Source organism: Malaclemys terrapin, chromosome 21 (genome assembly GCF_027887155.1).
Source record: "Malaclemys terrapin pileata isolate rMalTer1 chromosome 21, rMalTer1.hap1, whole genome shotgun sequence".
Classification (NCBI taxonomy): Eukaryota; Metazoa; Chordata; order Testudines; family Emydidae; genus Malaclemys; species Malaclemys terrapin.
In genome coordinates this window covers 20,731,545-20,737,939 of record NC_071525.1, presented here as the reverse complement: position 1 = coordinate 20,737,939, position 6,395 = coordinate 20,731,545, and positions in this window count along the sequence as shown.

The window sequence follows — 6,395 nt, the reverse complement described above, 5'->3', positions numbered from 1 at the left end:
CGAGGGCGCCGTGACCCCCCCGGCCAGCAGGGGATCCTCCCGGCGACGTTCGGCATCCGTGGAGCGGAATTGGCTGGAATGGGAGAAAGAGCTAAAACTGAGAGAGCTGGAGGATCGTGAACAACAGAGACAGCATGAACGGGAGGAGAATGAGAGACAGAGACAGGAGAATGAGAGACAGCGTCAGCATGACCTGGAACTGGCGAGATTGAAGGGCAGTGAACCCCCGGCTGTGGTGAGTGAGGGGGGACCCAGGACTGCACGGAGCTTTGATAAGTGCATCATGGCCCCATACAAGGAGGGGGAGGACATGGATGACTTCCTGGAGGCCTTTGAGACGGCCTGCGAGCTGCACCGGGTTGATCCCGCGGACAGACTCCGGGTCCTTACCCCCTTACTGGACCCCAAATCCGTGGCATTGTACCGCCAACTGGGAGAGGCAGAGAAAGGGGACTACGAACTATTCAAAAAGGCCCTGCTACGAGAGTTTGGGCTGACTCCTGAGATGTACCGGGAAAGGTTCCGGAGTCAGGATAAACCCCCTGAGATCTCATATCTGCAACTAGCCGTCCGCATGGAAAGATACGCCAGCAAGTGGGCTGGTGGGGCCCAGACGAAGGAGGACCTGATTAAACTGCTGGTACTGGAGCAACTGTATGAGCGGTGCCCATCCGACCTGAGGCTGTGGTTGGTGGACAGAAAGCCAGAGAACCCGCGACACGCCGGGCAGCTGGCTGATGAGTTTGTAAAGAGCCGGTCAGGGGGTGGCAGGGAGGAGCCCCAAAGGAACAGGCCCGCCGCGATGCAGAGAGAGAGTCACCCTGGACCTCCCAAAGGGGGAATATGGGGAATCCCCTCCCACGGGGAATGCCCAGCATCAGGGACAACCGACCGGCTCGAGGGGACCCACGGGACATGAGCTGCTATTACTGCGGCCGAAGAGGCCACGTTCGGGCCCAGTGCCCCAAGCTCAAAGACAGACTGAGCAGACCGAACCCGCACCGGGTTAACTTGGTAGAGGCCCAGACGGACGAGGGGCAGGCTTCTCACGCAAGAGGGGCTGGCAGCTTATCAACTGCTCAAGAGAGAAAAGGGCCCCCGGCCAGCTTCTCTGGGGGGCCAGATGCTCCGGATTCAAAGTTCTCCATTTACAGGGTTGGCGCGGGGCTGTCCCTGCGGAGCGAGTGCCTTGTTCCCCTGGAGGTGGATGGGAAGAAAGTTTATGGATACTGGGACACGGGCGCAGAGGTGACACTGGCCCGGCCCGAGGTGGTGGCCCCAGATCGGGTGGTGCCCAACACCTTCCTGACCCTGACCGGGGTGGGCGGGACCCCATTCAAGGTTCCCGTAGCGAGGGTACACCTGAAAGGGGGGGCCAAGGAGGGCCCCAAGGACGTGGGAGTGCACCACCATTTGGCCACTGAGGTGTTGATGGGGGGGGACCTAGAGGACTGGCCAAGCAGCCCCCAGACCGCCTTAGTCGTGACCCGTAGCCAGAGCTGGCGAGGGGCACTACGCCCTGACCTTGGGAAGGATGTCCCACCGGAGGCACCGAACCCTTCCCGGGTGGGGAGGGAACACCCAAGGACAGGCCGCGGGGTGGCTGGGGCTTCCGACCCAGCCGACGAGAGGGAGCAGGTCCCCATCCCTTCCCCAGCCGCCGAGTTCCAGGCCGAGTTGCAGAAGGACCCCTCCCTGCGGAAGCTAAGGGGCCTGGCTGACCTCAGTGTGGTACAGACCATGAGGAGAGGCTGCCAGGAGAGGTTCCTGTGGGAGAAGGGGTTCCTGTACCGAGAGTGGGCTCCCCCGGGGGAAGTGGAGTCGTGGGGGATCAGGAGGCAGCTGGTGGTTCCCCAGAAGTTTCACCACAAGCTACTGTACCTGGCCCATGACATCCCTCTCGCAGGGCACCAGGGATCCGGCACACCAGGCAGAGGCTGCTACAGAACTTTTAACTCGGCCCGGGGTCTTCACCAACGTCCGGCAGTACTGCCGATCCTGTGACCCCTGCCAGAGGGTGGGGAAGGCCCGGGACAAGGGGAAGGCAGCATTGAGACCTTTGCCCATCATAGAGGAGCCTTTCCAGAAGGTGGCCATGGACATAGTGGGACCTCTCAGCAAGACGACCCGGTCTGGGAAGAAATACATCCTGGTGGTGGTAGATTTCGCCACCCGCTACCCCGAGGCAGTGCCCTTATCGTCCATTGAAGCAGACACTGTGGCGGATGCGCTGCTGACCATTTTCAGCCGAGTGGGGTTCCCCAAGGAAGTCTTGACGGACCAAGGGTCCAACTTCATGTCGGCCCTACTCCGGTGCTTGTGGGAGAGATGTGGGGTCCGGCACAACTGGGCCTCAGCATATCACCCCCAATCCAACGGGCTGGTGGAGAGGTTCAATGGGACGCTAAAAATGATGCTGAAAACATTTATGAATCAGCACCCGCAGGACTGGGACAAGTACTTACCTCACCTGCTGTTTGCGTACAGGGAGGTACCCCAGGAGTCTACCGGGTTTTCGCCTTTCGAACTGCTATATGGAAGGTGGGTAAGGGGGCCCCTGGACCTGATGAGAGACGAATGGGAGGGGAAGGCCACTCCTGACGGAGACTCGGTGGTGGAGTATGTCCTGACCTTCCGGGAACGACTTGCCGAGCTCATGGGCCTGGCCAGGGAGAATCTGGCCAGAGCCCAGAGGAAGCAGAAGGTCTGGTATGACCGCACAGCACGGGCCCACGCCTTCGCCACTGGGGATCAGGTGATGGTCCTCATCCCCGTGAGGAAAAACAAACTCCAGGCCGCCTGGGAAGGGCCCTTCAAGGTTGTCAAGCAACTAAACGAGGTAAACTATGTGGTGGAGCTGTCGAACCGGGCACACCACCACCGGGTGTACCATGTGAATATGATGAAGCCATATTATGACAGGGGGAATATGGTGTTGGCCGTGTGTGGACAGTGGGAGGGGCAGGGAGATGACCCTTTAGTAGATCTATTCCCTGGGACAAGAGTTGGCTTCCCCCTGGAAGCAATTCCCCTCTCTGATAGGCTAACCCCTGCCCAGCGAGCTGAGATCAGAGGGGTGCTGCATCTGTACCAACAGCTGTTTTCCAACCAGCCTGGACGCACTAATCTGACTGTCCACCGGGTGCAGACAGGATCGCACCCGCCTATAAAATGCTCCCCCTTCCGAGCCACAGGGAAAACTGCTCAGGACCTGGAAAGAGAGGTCAATGACATGCTGGCTTTGGGGGTGATCCAGCCGTCTTCCAGCCCTTGGCCTCGCCGGTGGTGCTGGTCCCCAAAAAGGACGGGTCGATCCGGTTCTGTGTGGACTATCGGAAGCTCAATGCCATCACTGTAGCCGATGCCTACCCCATGCCCAGGCCAGACGAGCTCCTAGACAAGCTGGGAGGTGCTCGGTACCTTACCACCATGGATCTTACAAAGGGCTATTGGCAAGTGCCGCTGGATGCAGATGCCAGGCTGAAATCGGCCTTTGTCACCCCTCTGGGGCTCTATGAGTTCCTGACCCTGCCCTTCGGCCTCAAGGGAGCGCCGGCCACCTTCCAGCGCCTGGTGGATCAGCTACTGAGGGGGATGGAGAGTTTTGCCGTGGCGTATATCGATGACATCTGTGTCTTTAGCCAGACCTGGGAGGACCACATATCCCAGGTTAGACAAGTGCTGGACCGACTCCAGAAGGCTGGGCTGACCGTAAAACCGGAGAAGTGCAAGGTGGGGATGGCTGAGGTATCCTACCTAGGCCACCGGGTGGGAAGCGGCTGCCTAAAGCCGGAACCAGCCAAAGTGGAGGTGATCAGAGACTGGCCCGCTCCTCAAACCAAAAAGCAGGTCCAAGCCTTTATTGGGATGGCAGGGTACTATCGGAGGTTCGTGCCCCACTTTAGCGCCATAGCCGCCCCCATCACTGAGCTGTGCAAGAAGGGGAAGCCAGACAAAGTGGTCTGGACCGAGGAGTGCCAGGAGGCTCTCCGGGCGCTGAAGGAGGCTCTGGTCAGTGGCCCAGTTCTGGCAAACCCAGACTTTGACAAGCCCTTTATGGTGTTCACCGACGCCTCAGACACAGGACTGGGGGCGGTGTTAATGCAGGAGGATGAAAAGGGGGAGAGACACCCCATCGTGTACCTGAGCAAGAAGTTGCTACCCCGGGAGCAGAACTACGCGGCCATCGAGAAGGAATGCCTGGCCATGGTGTGGGCCCTCAAGAAACTAGAGCCATATCTCTTTGGGCGTCACTTCACCGTGCACACCGACCACTCTCCCCTGACCTGGCTGCACCAGATGAAAGGAGCCAACGCCAAGCTCCTGAGATGGAGCCTGCTCCTGCAGGATTATGACATGGACGTGGTCCATGTGAAGGGACGTGACAACCTGATAGCGGACGCATTGTCCCGGAGAGGGAGCCCTGAACTTCCCCAGGTCACTGGTCAGAGTGACCCCGCTCAGTTCAGTCTCGAAGGGGGGAGAGATGTGACGGAGCAGGGAGCAGGGCAGATTTGACCTGGGAATGTTGCAGGGGGGTTGCAGTGAGGAGGGGGGACTTCCCTTGAAGGAAGCTACCTGAGCTGTAACCTGAGCCAGGAACGGGGGTGGGGAGAATTAACACCTTCTGCCCGGGAGACTGAACAAAGGAGAGGAGCAGCGGGAGGAGTTGGGAGTTTAGTTTGCGGTTGGGGCTGGGTGGTGCAACGCAGGGAACCCCAAGCTGGGGTCTAAGCTCCCTGAACCTCCCCGAGGGACCTAATTGAGGGGGTCTGGTCGTACCTACACGCTCTGCTTGAGACTGTGTTCCTGTCCTTAAATAAACCTTCTGCTTTACTGGCTGGTTGAGAGTCGCAGTGAATCTCGGGAAGAGGGGTGCAGGGCCCTAACTCCCCCACACTCCGCAACAGCTGCATCCATATCTCGAGGGTGGGAATTACGGGGGGGGGGGGAGTGTTGCACCTGTGTAACCGGAGACCCAGGACGAGGGTGTGACCAGGTGACACCTTTGGCCCGGGATGGGAGAAGTGGGGCAGGGGAGGTTGAATGCTCCCAGGAGAGACCCAGGAGGTGAAGCCGTGTGAGCTCCATGCCCTGAAGACGGTCTGCTCCGAGGGAGAGGAGGCTCCCCAAAGTCCTGCCTGGCTTTGTGGGGAGCAGGTCCAGAGCATCGCCCCGTGACAGGCTCTCCCTGGGGGTCCCAGGGGTGGGGGTCTCAGAAGACGATGACCCGGACACTTGGTACCGGGGGCCAGCCCTCCGCAGGACACCCGGCAGGGTGAGCAGCTGGAGGACGAAGGGCTGGGAGGGGCGGGGGGTGGCTGGACAGGGTCTCACGGGGGGGGGGGCAGGGCCGCCCCAGCTGGACTGTGCTGTAATTTCCCTTCTCCGGGGTCACTCCGGGCATTCGACCTGTGTCCGGACCCCCAAGAACCCGCCCAGGTCACTGCCGCCTCGGGGGTGGGGTCACGGCTCCCGCTGGGGGGGTGAGTCTCCCCCAATGTCCCACCCAGGGGAACGCGCTGCAGGGGGCTCCCGGCCTGGCCCAGGGGGCTGCAGGCTCCGAGGGTCAGCCCGGGCGCGGGGCTGACCCCAGTGACGTGAGCCCCAGGGGGTGGCGCAGGGAAGGGGTCCCCCAGGGACGGTCCCAGAGCCGGGCGACAGGCTGATGGGGGGGTGCAGGAGCCATGGGGCTGGTCCTGGGGGGTTGAGGAGGGCTAGGTTTATTGGGGGGGGCCTGTGGGAAGATGGGGGTTGCCAGGGATATAGGGAGGCTGGGATGTCTGGTGGTGCAGGGGGCTGTGCAGAGGGTTACGGGGTGCTGGGGGCATTGGGGAGCCCTGGGCAGAGCTGGGGACATTGGGAGGTGTGGGGGCTCTAGGGAAGGCTGGGAGTTTGGGGAGAGCTGGGCGGGCACTGTGGGCCGGGGAGAGCTGAGAGACCGGGGGGGGGGCGGGGGCACTGGGGGCTGGGGAGGGCTGAGAGGCTGCGGGGGCCGGGAGGCGCCAGGCGCTGGGGGGACTGGAGGATGCTGGGGGCTGGGAGGGGGCTGACAGGCCAGGGGTGCTGGGGGCCAGGGAGGGGCTGAGAGGCCGGGGGGGCCGGGAGGCACCGGGCACTGGGGGCGTTGGGGGCCGGGGGCTGGTGGCCGGTGGGCTGCGGGTGCTGGAGGCCGGGGGATCGGGGGGGGACTGGGGGGCTCGGAGCGCTGGAGGCCGGGGGGGTCGGAGGGGCGCTGGGAGCCCAGGGGGCACTGGAGGCCGGGGAACTGGGGTAGTTGGGGGTCGGGGGGGTGCTGGTGGCCGGTGGGCTGGGGGGCACTGGAGGCTGGGGAGTCTGGGGGGGGCTGGTGGCGCTGGAGGCCGGGGGGTGGGGGAGGCGCTGGGGCCGGGGGA